This window comes from Bos javanicus, chromosome 4, assembly GCF_032452875.1.
Source record: "Bos javanicus breed banteng chromosome 4, ARS-OSU_banteng_1.0, whole genome shotgun sequence".
Lineage (NCBI taxonomy): Eukaryota > Metazoa > Chordata > Mammalia > Artiodactyla > Bovidae > Bos > Bos javanicus.
This window is the reverse complement of record NC_083871.1, coordinates 101187166-101205350: the sequence shown is the minus strand read 5'-3', so window position 1 is coordinate 101205350 and position 18185 is coordinate 101187166. Positions and strand designations below refer to the sequence as shown.

General features: G+C 41.6%; 1 protein-coding gene across 1 annotated transcript in view; it reads right to left on the bottom strand.

The window, feature by feature from the left end:
- The window catches only part of CHRM2 (cholinergic receptor muscarinic 2), a 164157-nt gene extending 148708 nt beyond the window's left edge, over positions 1-15449 (bottom strand). Inside the window, exons 1-2 of the mRNA XM_061414825.1 lie at positions 14809-15449; positions 14377-14543 (exon numbers count right to left, since the gene is read on the bottom strand). The gene's annotated coding sequence lies outside the window, so the exon portion shown is untranslated. The remainder of the gene's footprint in view (positions 1-14376; positions 14544-14808) is intronic.
- Positions 15450-18185: the final 2736 nt, after the last annotated feature.

Sequence of the window (18185 nt, the reverse complement as noted above, 5' to 3'; positions counted from 1 at the left end):
CTTTGAAAACATCAGGGAAACAGAAGAGGGGAGATGGAAAAAAGATTCAGAAGTCCCACAGAACTAAAAAAGACTAGCAAGGGGGTTGTATAGCTCAAGATTTTTTTTTTAGAAAGAAACTCAAGAATTAAGAATAATCATATAGAGCATTTCATAGGGGTAGACATGATGGGGTAATGCAACTGAAAATGCACGGGCATCAAGACGTTCAGGCCCCAGTCCTGGCTCTGTCACCTTAAATCATCGTCACCGACAGAGCAACTCACTTCCATTTCTTGCTCACTTTCCTTAAGTGTAAAATAAGTGCATAAGACTATATAATTTTGAACACTTCACTAAAGACTTGACTCTGTGAAGTCAAAGGAATTAAAGACAAACTGGCAACAATACAATGGTATCCAAAATGCAAATTCTTAACCACTATTTTATACTGCCTGACAGTGGAGTATATCTTTTGTGAGATACTGGAACCTCAAGTTAGAGAAAAAGGTTAAAACCTTTTCTTTCTAAGCTCTCTAGTCAATAGTGAAGGCCAGTGGAAGTTTCTGGCTGCCGAAGAGCACAGCTCCACTATAACTAACAAGGCTGCAGAGTGCTATTATGACAGAATGCTAAGCCTGAGTAAAGAAGGGGGTGAAATTGGGCATGTGAGTATAGTATCTCCACTTCCCCAGGAATATTTCTGCAGGATGATAGACAGGGGTCAGGTAGGAGGGATAGCTAGGGATAGCAAAGCAATGTGATTTGCATAAAGTAAGTGCTAAGTAAATATTTGTTGAATTAATGAATAAAAGAACAAATAAATTCTTATTCCAATTCTATGCATAAGACTAAGACTACTAATAATAATTTTATAAGTTGTATTGACCTATTGACTTTTATTGTGAATTAATCATTGTCTCTGAGAATCAATTAAATTATTTTCCAATTTCTTGTGCTGAAAAATCTAACATAAATAAATACTGTGAAAAAAAAAAAGACTAAGACTACATAGTATGGCAAGGTATGCAGAATGTTACTCCATTTCATGATGTAAATCATTCTCCATCTTTTTAGATAATTCTCCATATTATCTTGTAGATGGAATGAAATAGAGTCCATTGTTTTTGATGTATTGAAAGTCCATCCTAGTATGAAAAAAAAAAAGTGGTATATTTAAATCCTATGTGATCTGTGCTAACTAAAATTTGTTTCAACATACCCTACATATAATAACAATCAAAATGAGTTACTTTAAAAGTTCATGTGATGGTTATTAATTACATTCAGCTTAAACAAAGTAATAATAATACCATATACCTACAAAGGTACCCCACAGAAAATTTTGCTCAAGCTTAGACGAAGTGTTGGTTTCAAAAGTGGGAAAACTTATCAGAAGAAAAGGGTTATTTTGAAAGGAAAATTTTACCTAGAAAGAGAATTTCTTTGAGCTATTTCAGAAAATGGTGACTTCTTGTTATGAAACCAATAGAAGAAGATTAGGGTAGTAAGAAATTTTGGATGTTCAGCAGAGGCAACAGAGGAAAAGATGGTTGGATAGCATCATTGACTCAATGATGTTTGAGCAAACTCCAGGAGATAGTGAAGGACAGGGAAGCCTAGTGTGCTACAGTCCATGGGGTTGCAAAGAGTTGGACACGACTTAGTGACTGAACAACAGAAAGCAGACTAAGGGCATAAAATCATCATTAAAAATATTTATAAATATAAAAATATTTATAAGATGCTGAGCAAAACTTTAAAAACCACAAAATGCAAATCTTCCCTTTATGGAGCGTGTCTCTTCTTATGAAACCAGAGAATATCAATGACAACTTCATTCACTGTGTAAAGGACTTGAATAGAAGGTACATGTTTAAGCCAAAGAGTGAGCCCAAGCAGAGATACTAAAAGTCAAATTTTAAAAGCCTCTTAGGATTTGTCTTACTTTTCAAATAAATTAAGAATACTCTGTCTGCTACTGATAAAACAAGTTAAGTTTATGCTCCATTTAAAGGTCAGTAAAAGTATCTTAGGTAAGTTCTCAGGTTTTATTCTTAGCTTCATTATAAGTGATCTGCTGAGACTTGGAAGATCTTGGAAAAGAGAAACAGAAAAAAAAAAAAAAGATTTGCAATGTCCATTCTTCATCTTCTCATAATTACAGACTCCAAGGAGCTGAAGAGTTGCCCACACTGGATAAACACACTATCTAAGTCTTTCAGCAAAGAGGCAAAATATTTTTGTTGTCTGATTTACTATATACATATATATAGATAGATATAGATATATAACTATCTATATAAATAGTGAGATTCCAATATATACAGTGAAAAATATAATAATGAGAAATAAAAATAGTTAAATAAAAACCACAAGATGGCAAGTATTGAATGAGCCATCAAGCTAAGAAAAAACATGAAGGAAACATAAATGCATATTACTAAGTTTAAGAAGCCAATCTGAAGAGTCTACATACTATATGATTCCAGCTGTATAACATTCTGGAAAATGCAAAACTCTGGAGACAGTAAAAGGATCAGTGGCTGTGCCCGGTTAGGAGGGAAAGAGGTGTACATAAGGGGGAGCACAGAGGATTTTGTGGGGCAATGAAATTACCCTTTATGATACTACATTGGTGGATACATGTTATTACCTTTACATTTGTCAAAACTCTTGGAAAATACAACACCAAGAGTGAACCCTACTGTAAACTAGGAACTGTGAGTTCATCCATTGTAACCAGGGCCCCTCTCTAGTGGCTGATGTCGACTGTGGAAGAAGCCATCCCTGTATGCGGGCAGGAAGCATACGAGAATTCATTGTACTTTCTAGTCAGTTCTGCTGTGAACCTAAAACTTCTTTGAAACACACACACACACACACACACACAAAGACGAGCAGCAAGGAAGTTATCTTTCAGTAATTATACAGAGTAATGAAAAATCATTTTGAATTTTAGATAACTGATCTATTGATATCATTTCATATTCAATTTATTGGGAAATTAAAATAAGAGCACATGGAGTTTGGGAGAAAAAATTTTTTAAAGTAGTCAAATATTTCCAGCAACTGGGATGAATAACCAACTCTAATTTAATTAAAAGAAGCAAATGCAGAAAATGACCTTTAGAAACTCTGGCCAGTATATGGCACAGTGATTTCAATGATCTGCTGTTCCTAAGTATTAGGGAAATCAGCTAACAGTCACCATCGAATATTTCTAAAAGTGCATCTCACACCATAAGGTGGCAAAATATAAGAACTGGAGCAATACCTAATAAAGGAGAAGACAGCAGGGCTGCCAGTTAGAGCCTACACTCTAGATTCAATATCTTCTAAAATCACGGGACTGAATCAGAGGGGGAAATGTCACAAACTTTTGTGTACTGAAAAAGCTGCCGAGAGGCAGGAGCAATTAAGCAGCTGAGGGTTGAGAAACCAAAGAATGATCCAAGAGAAGTGGATCATGGGAATTCGCATTGCGATACAGAAGCTAAAATAAGCCGGTGAACATCAAAGGGGAGACATTTGACAACATCCTTCTCCCTTGAAAATGACTCCTGAGATTCGATCTGAACACTTAAATGATAGAAACGATGTCATTTTATTTTGTTTGAATATGGAAACGCTGGAAAATAAATATGACCTCCTTTCTATATCACTTCTCGAAAATAAAAGTAATGTGAATTTTTAGTAAATTCCTACAGAGATAGAAGCCAAGGAATCTTCTTTTAAATGAGAGAGGTTTAAAGAGGAATGCTAAGGATGTGAATTTCTTGAAGAATGTGTTATGTAACTAACTGCAAGGGAGAATAATTATCACTTTAATTAATGAGGGCCTTGCTGTTGCTCCCTTGTGAAAGATACTCCTTGATTAAAAGTGTCAGTATGTAAAAATATTGACTGATATTGAAACGTAAGAGTGTGAAATTTCAATTAATTGTAAAAAAAAATTAGCTGGTATTATCATTTACCAATAGACACTAATGATTCCTGGAGACTTAGGACACACAAACAAATAGTTAAGAGTTGACAGTGGGCATGTAAACAGGAATAGAATTAATCCACTGATGCTTTATCCCTCAGAATAATTAGCTGCTTTGGCCTTTTACATATGCAACGTGGAGGTTAATGTTAAGTCATAGCAATTGTCTTGCAAAGAAAAGGAATAGGTAGCACAATAGGAAACAGAAGATCAAATAATATTTTAACAACACATAGTGTTTTCATAGTCAACAAAAGTGTTCCTATATATATTTGTATATGTTTTATAAATACTCACAGAGTCATGTTTTATGCCTTGGCAATTCCACACCTAGAAGCTATATTAAGACTCTTGTCCCCTCTGTACCTAGAGAGAGCTCCCAGGGGGCTAAGAAGGATAAAGCATCTTCAAACATGAAGCCTACTATCAGACTAAACCAGGAGGTGAGTGGCCAAGGTAGATTCTAAATATATCTAAGACTGATTCCTCAAGTATAAACTGTGTTTTCATGTTTCCATATTCTTAAGTCAGTGTGATGTGCCCCTTTTTCTTCCCTCTTTTTCCTTGACTTTATCAGAATTAGATGGCAAATAATACAATTGGATATTCTTTTAAAGAAACTCCTTATGGTAGTAAAACAAAATTAACAAACAAACAAAAATTTAATACTCATCTTTGATTTTAGATGTGAGACTGATGCCCAAAGCAATGAACTTACTCTTAAGTCTTAACAAGTTATTTTGTGTCCACTGGCAAGAATTTCTGCACTTACTTAGAAAGAAAAAACAACCCTCTATCGCATCGGATTGGTGTAAGCTATAGGAATAGTATACATAAAGAAAATGGCACAGGGTCTAAACTGTGGTAGACACTCAAGAAAGAGTGGCTATGATTTCACTATTTTTATTGTCTTTATTCAGAAAACGAAGATCACGGCATCTGGTCCCATCACTTCATGGGAAATAGATGGGGAAACAGTGGAAAGAGTGTCAGACTTTATTTTTCTGGGCTCCAAAATCACTGCAGATGGTGACTGCAGCCATGAAATTAAAAGACGCTTACTCCTTGGAAGGAAAGTTATGACCAACCTAGATAGCATATTCAAAAGCAGAGACATTTCTTTGCCACCAAAGGTTCATCTAGTCAAGGCTATGGTTTTTCCTGTGGTCATGTATGGATGTGAGAGTTGACTGTGAAGAAGGCTGAGCACCGAAGAATTGATGCTTTTGAACTGTGGTGTTGGAGAAGACTCTTGAGAGTCCCTTGGACTGCAAGGAGATCCAACCAGTCCATTCTGAAGGAGATCAGCCCTGGGATTTCTTTGGAAGGAATGAAATCAGTACTTTGGCCACCTCATGCTAAGAGTTGACATGTTGGAAAAGACTCTGATGCTGGGAGGGATTGGGGGCAAGAGGAGAAGGGGATGACAGAGGATGAGATGGCTGGATGGCATCACTGACTCGATGGACATGAGTCTGAGTGAACTCTGGGAGTTGGTGATGGACAGGGAGGCCTGGCATGCTGCGATTCATGGGGTCGCAAAGAGTCGGACACGACTGAGCGACTGATCTGATCTGATTGTCTTTATTGTTGTCACAGAAGAGTATCTCATTCAAAATTCTGAAATTTTCCCTAACGTGGAAACATTCAGTCATGAAAAATATCCAGTCATGCTCACTTTAAAGTAAATGCAAAAGTGTGATCCCTTGCTTGGCACCCATCAGCCAGAGACAACAGAAGCTAAACCTACATCGTCCACTGTTCTCCCTGCCTTCAGTACTCCCAGGACACAATAGAAAAGGAGAGAAAAGTCTATAATTTTAAGCTTACATGTGAAGACAAAACGGCCCACACCACTGATAAAATCTGGTAGCAAAGTAATTTTGAGGATGAAGCAAGAAAACAGCAGGCAGATTTGGGAAGCACTTTGCCTTTGGGGCTGCTCTTTATTTTCTTCCTAAAATGAAACCAAATGTCCTGATGCTCTCCAAAGAATACAATTAAATAGAGTTTCCCTATCATTTCCTATTTTTATTCTGGCTATATGGTAGCAGAGCAGAGTATTAGAAAATCTTCATTATGTTCAACAATATGAAATTGTATGAAATTTATGTTCTTCTCTTGATAATCAAATTATTCCATGCTTAGCTTTTATAGAGAGTAGGAAAAATTAGCCTTTAGGTAATTCTTTAGCTTCTCATTGCATTCCTTCTAAAGAGTTCCTTAGTAGTTAATTAAATAATCAAGAAATTATAGGTTTTTCTTCCAATATTATTTCATCTTGTTTACTGACTTGGCATAGTTGATGAGGTAGGGGAAGGCAATTCTTTGCTTATTAAAGTGGAAGACAACTTCAGGACCGATGGTGAGCAATAACATCAGGAAAAACCACCATAACATTCCTTTCCTGGAGGAGGTTTTATATCAGTCTGCTACTGGGGTTCATTACAGTGCACCAACATTTTGTAACAGTAACAGTGAAATGTATCCCCATTAACATTTGTGACAATTTCTCCACTCTCCTCCACTAGAACTCCTCCATTAGAGCTCCAAGAGAGGAAGGGGAAGAGGGCCAGGTGCTTGGTCTGCTAGATTAGTAACAGAAATCTAGACAGAACCCCAGACAGGAGAGTGCACAGAGCAGCTCTGGAACCATGAAGACATCTTCCCAAGGAAGTATCAGAGAGAATGAATAATTTTGGACAGAGAAAATGGAAAGACATCAAGTGCTTATTTCTTCAATAACCAGGACTGATTTAACTCTGTGGACATAAGGTATACGTAAGAACTATACTCCATCTAGACAAATAAGTGTCAGAGTCATATGACATAGAAGAGAATCATCTTTATCTTTGGATATTCTCCTGAGTTGTTACTCATCACATGTAACTGAAAGATCGAATAGTCTCTGACCACAAACAAGATCTCAGTCTCAGTGGCTCATACAAGGAAGACTCTTGATGATATTGGTAGCAGCCTTTGGGTTGGTTATCCAATCTTTGTACTTCTCCATTGCCCTTTAGATGCCAGTTCTTCCATATGATCTTATTTTAAAATGTAGTCCTGTGTTTACCCACCTCAGTATCACATGAGGTGCTAAACACACAGATTCTTGGGTCTGGCCCCAAATCTGCCGACCCCGAATCTCTTCAAGAAGAATAGGGTATTTCAAGGACTCAACCAGTGAATGAAACTCTTTGAAAGACTTCTTAGAAGACAGAGGTGATTTGATTCAAATAATTCAGAATCTGGTTGATGATGAATGTGGACTGCTGAAAAAGATCCATTTCTTCCATGAGATAAACATTCGAAGGGATCTAGGAGCCTCAACTTCAGAAACAAGAAGTCCTGCTCTACTGAACCCTGTAAATCCAGATGACTTCAAAATAATGCTCTGCTTCCACACAGTTTGCTGTTTATTTTCACTGATCTTAAAAACATAGATCTTCAGTTTTGTTTTTGCTGCACATTAGCCACGGGTTGGAAATTTGACTCTAAACTAGTTATTTGACCTATGGAGATGCCTATAATTTCCTTGATACAATAAAATGGAATGGGGGATTATGCATATTAATAGAGTTACCTATTATCTACTCAAAATATTGGGGAAAAATAATGCTCTGTAAAGCTCTGATTCTAACACAGTTGAAATGTATATCACTGTCATGTATGCAAATATGGCCTCTGTTCTCAATACAGACATTATCAGCATCCCTAACAAATTCTGGTTAGTGCCCCATTACCAGTACCAGGTAAAAATCATTCAACTTGCCTACAACTCTTGCAGGCTAACCATTCTGTAAACAGTTCATTTTAATACCCAAGAAAACAATTCTGCCAATCCCATACAGCAATGTACCTGATTGTGAGAAATTAAATGAAATTATAGGATGCTAAATATTCGGCAAAATATCTGCCACACCATAGCTTTTCTTACCTATTATTATTAGTTAGGGAAATGACTAGTTTAAGTATTATATTTATTACTGCTTATTAGTTTTATACTAATAGTAAATTAAATGAAGAGAAGGAGGAAAAAGAGAAGAATGAAGAGAAAACAAATTTGACCAATATTTACTTTGCATTTACTCTATGTCAGTCATTACACTAAGCTATTTATATATATGTATTATTTCCTTGTGTAGAAGGGGAATGGAGAAGTGGCTAACAGAGCTTTGAATAAAGGCTTTGGTCATCTATGGAAGATCTCATGTGGATTTGATTTTTAGTTTATCCTAGACAGTTGAGACAGTGAAGAATTTTTAACAAGAGAATAACATGTTCAGATTTGCATTTTAGAAAGGTTATTCCAGCAATGCGAGGCATAGATTGTACTAGAGAAAGACTGAAGGTGGGAGACCATAGAAACACAAGGCTCTGGTGACAGTTCAAGTAAGAGACGCTGAGGATCTAAAAAAGATGTGTGGATGGAGAAGAGAGGATGAAGTCCAGACAAATCTAAGAGATGTTTGATTTGATGACTCAGATGGTGACAGTGGAACTGGAGTGAGGAAGAAAGAAGATACTTCTAGCATGTCAACCTTACTTCTAATGTGTCATGTGATTTGTAAATAATAATAATATGCATATTATATATTCACACAATAATAAAGAGCAAAACTTTCAAGTTTCTCCAATAACAAAACAACAAATTACACATGCAAATATTATTTTATCATCATCATCATCATCAACACTATTATATATCCTATCCAGCAAAAACAATGTTCCCATTCTAAAGACAGAACACTTCCATTTTGAAATTTTAAAGACTTAAACATACGAAACAATCCATTAGCTTAGATATCTCATCCAGAGATATCTCAATATCTCCCATAACAAAACTCTCTTTGTAAATCCCACAGAAAAATTTTCACAATAATGTTAAACACATAAGGATCATAAATATCCATTTCCCATAACTTTCTAGAACTCTACACAGCAAACAGTACTTAATATGTTCAGGCAATGAATGTTTTCTACTAATATTTTTACTTAGAAACATACTAATTAATATGAGTCTTTCTTGCTTTTGTCCACCTCAAATTATTGAAACAAAAATTCTCTCAATTTTAAAAAATGTTTCTTGCCCAATCCACAGTAGTGTGCTTCCTGTTACCGGACACCAGAGGGCGCCATTCAGTGAAAGCTTGGATTGGGGAGAGGGGGGCGAAAAACAAAGAAGGAATTCCATTGCTAATGAAAGAGACTGATTTTTTAGTGTGTACCCTTATCTACCATGAGACATTACCATGGTAACAGCACCAGTTAAGATGACTGTATATTTAGGTCACAGTATAAAAGAAGGAGCTTGAACATGTGTGCAGAAAAAGGGAAATGAAATAAAGACAAGAATATATCAAGTGTAGAAGGAGGCAAACCAGTCAGAACAAGCCTCACACACTTTGCTAATCGTATGTTCACAAAGTCACACTATGCTTTTCAAAGCAAAGGTGGATGATCAGTTTTAACTAAAATCAAAACCTGCCATTCAAACTCAGAACTTCAAAACACAAACAATCTTAATATAAAGAAAGAGGAACTCATGTGGAGAGACAACTAGAGGAAAGTGGGAATGCGTATACTCTGAGGCAGTTCTTGGTTAACTGCATCACAATGGAAAACCTCTTTACTCACTTCAACACTTAAGGTGAGTTGAATTGGGTACTATCAAAAACTCTTTCATCCTCCTGCACCAGACAAAAGGAAATCTTGGTGTTGCTACAGGTGAAAATAGCATCTGCCAAAATACCAGGTAATTTCTGTGCCCTTACTTTACTCTGCCAGAGGCAATCACTGGGTCAAGCAGGTTATGCCAACAGAAGAATCTAGTTGGCAATGAATCTTTCTTGCTTAGGCTTTAGGGAATACAACCAGAATACACAGTTTAACTGAAGGAGTGGGGAGAACACTGTTGGACTCTAAACACCAGAGTTGTGATTTCCTCAAACATAGGGGAACACGTACACTGTATCTCCACAGAGTAAGACAAAGCCTGGATTCCAACACGAGTCCAAAGACTAGAGTCCAACAGCCCTTGTTTGAATCCAGGGACTGCGACTTACTAGCTGTGTGATCTTGGGTCATTACCTGACCCCTCTGAAAGCCAGTTTCCTCATTTGTAAAATGGGGACACTAACATCTAATTCATAGGATTGTGGCTGTGATACAATAAGAAACTGGCTCATCAATTCACTCATTCAACAAATAGTTAATAAACTCCTAGAAGACAGACACTCTTTTAAACGCTGGGGATAAAGCCCTGACAGAAAGATGATATCATACATGTGAAGTGCTTGGGACAGTTTCAGAGACTTAGAACACACTATATGAAAATGCATTTCCAAGGGAAAATGACCTGCTTCCTTTGTTCCACACAAAACACACACTACCGTCCCCATGATCGCCATGTGGCCCTGCTGAGCTTTGGGGTGTGCGGTCAGTACCCTTGCTCTGATACCTTTTAAGGAAAGCAGTCCCCACATCTGCTGAGTGAACCGAAGGTAGACAAAATGGGAACAGGAGACAGGGAATAAACCAGGGGGTCACCAGGGGAATACAGATGGTTTTGATATAGAGAAGTCCACTGAGGAACACAACACAGGCTCACATTGTAAAATGCCAACTCAACTCCAATACAAAGTTAAAAGAAGAAAACCAGGTCCCTCAAGGAGACTGTGTGACAAAGTGTTTCTGTCAGTCTCTTGATCCTACTGAGTAAACTAAAGAAAGATTAAGATAAGAGTAAGAGTGGGTTTGAGTGGTCATATTTAGGCAGTTGCTCATGGGCATTCTCTCACAGGCATGCCCCAAGGGCTGACATCAGTGATGGAGATTATTATGGGGCTCGTAATGGCATGCTCACAGATTCTTGTCCTCATTTTTTCCTTCCCATTCTCTCTTCAACTCCTTTATTAGAATAAGTGGCCTCCTCTTCTTCCTCTCTTACACTGGCTTCACCTTTGTTCACTGCTGTGGGTTAGAGTGACGTGTCTCCTGTTGGTCCTTCTCCAGGAAAGCGGGTTCCCTGCCCTCCCTCCCTTCTCTGTGGTCTGCTGTTTTCCCCAAAACTCTGAGACTTCGCTTCCCTCCTCCTGTGCTCAGAGGGTTGGCTACTCTGAAATTAGAATTGTAAAACTGCCACTGAAGTACATAGAAGTTCAGATAACCCCAGATGTTAGGGGTTATCTGGGCAAAGAAGGGGATAGGATCGTGTTTGGAGCAATGTGGGTTTTTAAATGTGAAGATGTCCCCCCATATTGACAGACTGTGGGGGCTCATTCCAAAGAGACTTTTACCTACATTTGACTGCTGGCTTTCCTACATTTGGCTTCCCAGGTGGCTCAGTGGTAAAGAATCCACCTGCCAATGCAGGAGACTCAGGAGACATGGGTTCGATCCCTGGGTTGGAAAAATTCCCTGGAGTAGGAAATGGCAATCCATCCAGTATTCTTGCCAGGAAATCCCATGAACAGAGGAGCCTGGCAGGCAACAGTATGTGTGGTCGCAAAGAGTCGGACACGACTGAGTGACTGAGCACACAGCACAGTCTCCTACACTTATCTCTGAAGTCAGCTGAGTTACAAACACATTCTGTGGGTTCTTTTAAACTTAAACTAGGATAGGGATATTCAAATTGACCTATTTTCTCCCTACAATCCCCCCAGACAACCTCAAACACACTTATATAAACAAACACACTTTTCTTTTACAGGAAGACCAAGCATTTTCAGGAAGCCCACCATGAATTTTGGGATCCAAGGACTTTACCCCACTCCTGCCCCATCTCATTCACAGAGTTTTAAAATAGTCAGCTGAGTTGGTTGGTACTTCCATGCCTTTTTAGGGTCAAGTTTTACTTTTCAGCTTTAATTGGCATAATTGTTTAGCCTAATAAAGCATGTAGAGTCAATAGAAGTTGCTTATAGTACTGCCACAGCTAGACATTTACTAATAATAGTCATAATAAAAATTCATCTGATAATAGCATTACTTCTTGAATCCTTAGCCATCAAATCCTGCAAAGCTGCTACATTGTTGGCACAAAATTCTTCCATCCATTTGCCAAGAGTCTCAAAAAGTCCACTTTCTGAATTGTAGCCTAATATAGTTCTTAGTGTGATCTACGGATTTAATTCTATGATTATCCCCTTGTGGTTACCACCCCAAAGACCCCACATACACACACCTAATTGCAGTTTCTTAACTGTGTCATCATCCTTATTATTTGCTTATCAATGAAAGTGTACTCTCTCTATATATCCTTCTATATATTTTCAGTATAATGCATATATTATATTTGATTGCCAACAAAATACAGTAGGAGGATCCTGTGGCCCAAGGTTGGGTGAATAGCTGCAGTGTACGAGGTGCCACATTTCAGAGCCCTCTCAAGGCAGGTAAACCGGAAAGGTCTGGAGCAAAGTGAGCTGCTGGTCCACCCCAGGACCTGGCTCTCTGAACTTCCCCAGAGAGAGATTGCTTTCCTAAGGGTGGGCTCTCCTCTACGCAGGCGCTGAGGGGGCCAGAGCCTCAGGGTCCCCTCAGAGCAGCTGCAGCCGAGCTACAGTGCTGGAGGCCTCTGCCCTCAGAGTCTCCCCCTACACCACCCTCAACCCAAATTCAAGTTTTCCCCAGGCCTTTCCCATTGCCCCACTGTTTCTCTCTGGAATCTGGGCCGGCTCAGCCCTCCTCGGAGCCAAGGCCACCGCCGCCGTGACTGTGATCCTGGTCAAGGAGGTGGTCCTTGCCGCAGGCGCTTGGGGTTGTGGAATTGGGGGGCGGGGGCTGCGTGCGGGAGCGCGGGCGGGTGTGCGGTACAGCAGGGAGATGCGTGTTGTGTCGCTTGCTGCGTGTACTAGGGGATGGGCAAACTACACGAACCCACTGCCACCCAGCGCTAAGAAGAGCAAGAAAGGCAACACAAACCAGAAAAAGGCAAGATGAAAGGGAAATAGAAAGTCAGTGCGGGGGATTCCGGAGCTTGAGGACTTGAAGGCTCCGTGCTCTTGCTGCGCTCCCCGCGATTGGGCGGGCCGACTTGGAGCCCTAGGTGGCCTCCGTCACAGGCGGGCCGTGGCCGTGAACCGACTAAGGACACAGGAGGGCGGCTCGGGTGAGATGTCGGTCGACAGCTCTGCTTGACTTAGGCATTTACCTCCGTTTCTCCTCTCTCCTCCCTCCCCTCCATCCCGAGGGACTCCCCAGAGATATTTCCTTACAGGCAACCCTGGTCTCAAGGCGTGGGTCTGGCGAGCCCAGTGGACCCTCTTTTTCACGATTTTGTGGCTTAGAGCAGCCTGGAGGAACGCGACAAGCAGGGGGCTAGAGAAGGTTGGGGACGCTGTCGGGAGGTTGAGGCAGTGGGTGTGCGCTGCTTTCTGAGCCAGTGATTCCGGGGAATCTCGAGTCTTGACCTCTTCAGAGCTCTCCCAGGCAAGCAGCGTCCGGCCCCGCCGGGGACGCCCCAGGGGCGCGGGGCAGAGCGCACAGGTGGAATTGCTGCGCGATCTCCCCTGCGCGGGCTTGGACCGTCCGTACCTCGCAGGTTCCGAGAGCTACAAGTTATCTGTGATCGCCCGAGTCCGCAGGTGCGGACGGCAAAGGGATATTGTGGGTGCAGTCGTTCCCAATCTACAACCCCGAAGCCCGCCGGGGTGGCTCAGAGCTCATTGTGAGGTGGCTGTCGGCGCAGCCCTGGCACGGTCCGGGACCCCGCGGGCTTGGGGCTGAGACCCTGTCCTCTAGCCGAGGCGGACGGCCGACCTCATGTTCGGGCCGAAATGGGACGAGGTTGCAGAAGGCTTCCGCCTGCTCCGTCCTGGGACCCTCTCCCCATTCGTGTCCCCCCCGCCCTTGGCCACGCTCCTAGGACCACAGCGCGAAGCCTCCCTCCGGCCACCTGGCGCTGGCGCTCACAGAGCGGAACCCGCGGATCGTGCGGAGCCGGGGAGCCAGGCCTCCACCCTAAACGCCTGGGAGACGTGGCCAGACCCCAGGCTGGAAGCAACGTGAGGGGCAGGAGAGGGCGAAGCTCCCCGGTCTTGCGGACACCGCAAGGAAGGGGGAGTTGGTGACAGTGGAGGGGGTGGCGGGCTGGAAGAGGGCGCGACGCGCCGGCCGGCTCGGGCCCCCAGGCTGCCATCGCCACATTCCTCCGGACTCGGTGACCCGCGGAATGGCATCCCTTCCCGCGCTCTGCCTCTTCTGCTCCTGCTTTCCAGACCCGCCATCGCTGCCCTCAGTTCTCCAAGCCCCAGAAATCAAAGTTTCCGTTTGAGGATCTGGACTTGTGGAAGAATTTGCCAATTCCCTCACCCCAGTCCCCTCCGCGCCCGTTCCGGAGAATCGGGAGGTGCCAGGGTCCCTGGCGCTGGCCAGCGGAGGGCTGAGCAGCTGGCTGTCCTTACCTGCCGCCGGATTAGCTCCAGTTGCCTCCCCGGGCTGCAGTATCCCTGGCGTGGGCTGGCTGGCAGGAGCGTGGAGCCCTTCACAGGTTCGGGGCTGACCCGCCGCGGAGCTAGCCGCGCGCGGCTCAGAGTCCAAGGCCGGGCGCCGGCTTGCTCTCTCCCTTGATCTTGCAAACGAAAAGGAGAAGATTAGTTGGTGCCGCGACACTCGGAGGGGTGGGGCGGGGGGAGGCGGGGAGAGAGCGGACCCAAAGGCTCGGGCAAGAGCCGCGGGGCTCGGGCGCGCGCTAGCAGAGTCGCGCACCCCACACGCGTCCCAGGCACTTTACGAGTCTGGAGGCCCTTGGCGGTGTAGACTGGAGTTAAAGTGACACTGCCCCCGCCCGCCACACCAAAACACCAAAGGCGAAGAAGCAAAAAGGACTTTCAAACCTGGCTTTCACGAAGAAGAGGAGTCTGGAGAGCAAGACAGAACGGAGACCTGGCTGGACTGACGAGCTGGGCGGGATTCATTTCTTCACCAAAGTGATTGGGGAAGTAGTTATTAGTGTAGGGGCAACTAATTACTAATTAGTTCGGTGCCTCTGGCGATCTCCGAGTGGAATCTGCAGTTTCAAGGCTCTGGCCAACCCGCAGGCTGGCGTGTGTGCGTTCGTGTGTGTATGCGTGTCCGTGTGTGTCACGCGCACTCGCTGGAGCGGGTCTCTGAGTCCGGGCACCTTTGGTATAAAAAGAGAGTGTGTGTGTATTCGTCAGTGTGTGTTCGATTAGCTGCGATGGGCAGACAATTTCTGGAGAAAACATTTACAATTTTCTTTCAATATGACGGGATTAGTTGCTGTTGAAGGCGCTCCTCCAATGAAATCTTCTCTGCTCTCTGATTTGGCGGTTCTTCTGAGCAAATATGACAGCCTTTTCTCCAGGCTCCTTTCTGCTCCTTTCCACGTCCATCCCCAGAGCCAAGCTCTCCATCTGCAATTTCTACATCAGAACGTTCACAGTTACCACCATTGCCCAGTCCCATTCCTGCAAGTATGATTGCTATAAAAGTGACATGACATATTGGGAAGGACTCGGTGTTGCTTTCTGATTGCCGAAGACGCTTAAGCCCAGTTTTTCCAGGTGGGAAAATATTAGAATAAATCCTCTATGCTTTGTAAACATATAATCGTGCTGAACTATTCACAGATTGTTTATTTCTTTGGGACACTGGCAAATGTATAAGAGGAAGAGGTAACTGTTTTCTTTCTTCTTTCACACTGGGGTGAATGCCCATGTTTTCTTTGACTAATAGGCATTAGATTACAAAGTATTTATGATCCTTTATGAAATTTGGGATCTCCATGAAAAAAAATCAGTATATAATTTTTTTTCTGTTAAAACAATCTTAGCTTTTTATTTTTTAATTTTAATGAGAAATCCATTCCAAGAAGAATATTATTTTTAGGCTGTAGTCCCAATTGATAAGATAAAATGATACAAAACAATATGATTCTAAAGTATAGTTGAGGACAAGACTTGCTTTTGTGAAAGTATGTGTATATAAGCATAGCATCAGTGTATGATATGCTATAAGGCTGCATTTTCTTTCATCTACCTTTGGCAATCAAATGAAAACAGCTTGAAACCTTAATTGATGTATCCAATTAAGTTCAGTTCAAATCTTGATGCCTAGGCCTTTGCTAGTTGTCAAAGGGAATACAGAATAGCAATAGTCACTGCCCCTGTCTTTTATAAGCTCCCCATTTTATTAGCTTCCCTGGTGGCTCAGTGGTAAAGAATTTGCTTGCAATACAGGAGCCACAGGAGATGAGGGTTCGATTCCTGTGTTGGGAAGATCCCCTGAGGAGGAAATGGCAACCCCCTCCAGGATTCTTGCCTGGAGAATCCCTTGGACAGAAGAGCCTGGTAGGTTACAGTCCATGGTGTCGCAAAGAGTTGGACAGGACTAAAGCGACTTAGTACACATGCGAGCATCTTATTGGCAGGGAAAGACATTCAGATGACACTCAAGATGAATAAATATGCAGCAATATAAATTCATCAATAAATAAAAATTGTGTGTATAAAAAGGTCTACCCTTTCTGTTAACTCATAGCCATCACCAGATAGGATATGGCACAAACTATTGTGGTTGATATAAATCATCCTGAAATAATGCACTACATACTGCATGTGGCTTTACCTTCAGCCTCCGTACCCTCACCTCCCATCATCACTGGGAGAGTATAAGATACTTGTTAGAAAATCAAGACAGTTCTGTCCAGTCTTGACCTCAGCCTCCCCTAGCATTTGACCCATTACATCAAACATCTGATTTTGTCATTTCATCAGGGTATCTTTTGAAAATGAATTCAGATTTTCCTTTCTCTCTTCATTATTTCTGACTATTAAGCTTCCATAAGCTCAGGGAGTTGGCTTGGATGTTTAAAACAAAACAAAACCACATACACATCCCAAAGCAGAGAAGTAAAGGGGAAAGAATCCCTAGCCAGCAAAAGAGAAGAAAACCCAGTGACCTGTTGTTAATTCTGTTCTTTCAAATCATTAATGCCTTCTAACAAATGGGGTTTTGTTGTTATTTAGTCACTAAGTCGTGACTCTTGTGGCCCTATGGACTGCAGCCCACCAGGCTCCTCTGTCCATGGGATTTCACAGGCAAAGAGTACTGGAATAGGTTGCTATTTTCTTCTCCAGGGGATCTTCCCAACAAAGGATTGAACCCGCGTCTTCTGCAATGGCAGGCAGATTCTTTACTGCTGAGCCACCAGGGAAGCCCACAATTAGGGCTACACATTCCAAACAGAGCAATAAAGCAAAAAGCCAATGAAATCTAATGACTATTTTCTTAGACTTGAATAAAATAGAGTCCATGAATCACTGAACAGTCATGTTTAATAGAAGTCCTGATAGTTATGGCCTTTCGGAGAACAGCTGCAAATGGAAACAGCATTTTTATCAAACAATCAACAAAAATGTCCATTTTTTTTCTTTTAGGTCATAACTGAAAACACTTTTTAAAAAACATATACTTGTATCTATGCCAGTTATTGTGTGTTTCTGAAGAATTATTTAACCCTTATGTGCCTCATTTTCTCAATCTGTAAAAGGGATATAGTAATAGTAACATTCCCATTTTTAGAAGGAATAATGAGTTTTTATATAGAATAATGAGTGCATTCAGGTAATATTTTCAGAAGAAGGTCTCACATACAGCAAATTAGCTATAAGACTGTCAGTAAGGATTTAAAAACAGATTCTTGGGTCATTCCTCTGACCTACTAAATCAAAATATCTAGGAGTGAGTCTTGTGATTGGAAACTACTGCTCCTCAATTTCATGCAACAAGCATGTTAAACATAATCCATCAAAACACGGACCAGAAGAAATACCATTTTCCCCTTTCTAGTTTCTCTTTCTATACAAGAAAATATTAAGTATACTCAGAGCATTTTATTTTTATTTCATAAGCCAGTTCACTTTCTGAGATAAAAGAGTACGGCCCCCTCCCAGGAATACAGCTTTTACATTTATTAGTAACCCACAGTGTGGGACACTTTCAAAAGTGCTTTCTACAGACTTTATGGAACACATATCTATGGGTTTCCCTTATCTACATGCCTATTTTCCACCTCAAAGAACACTGAGAAATTAGTAATTTCCACTTGTGAGGCCAACCTTGTTACCTGTGACCTCAAAAACTTACTTTCAGGCATGTGCTCAAAAGAGATGACTTAGAATATTTGACAAAGCTCCTTTTTGAATATGACTGTCAATAAGATTACCACCAACATGAGGAAAAGGGGGAT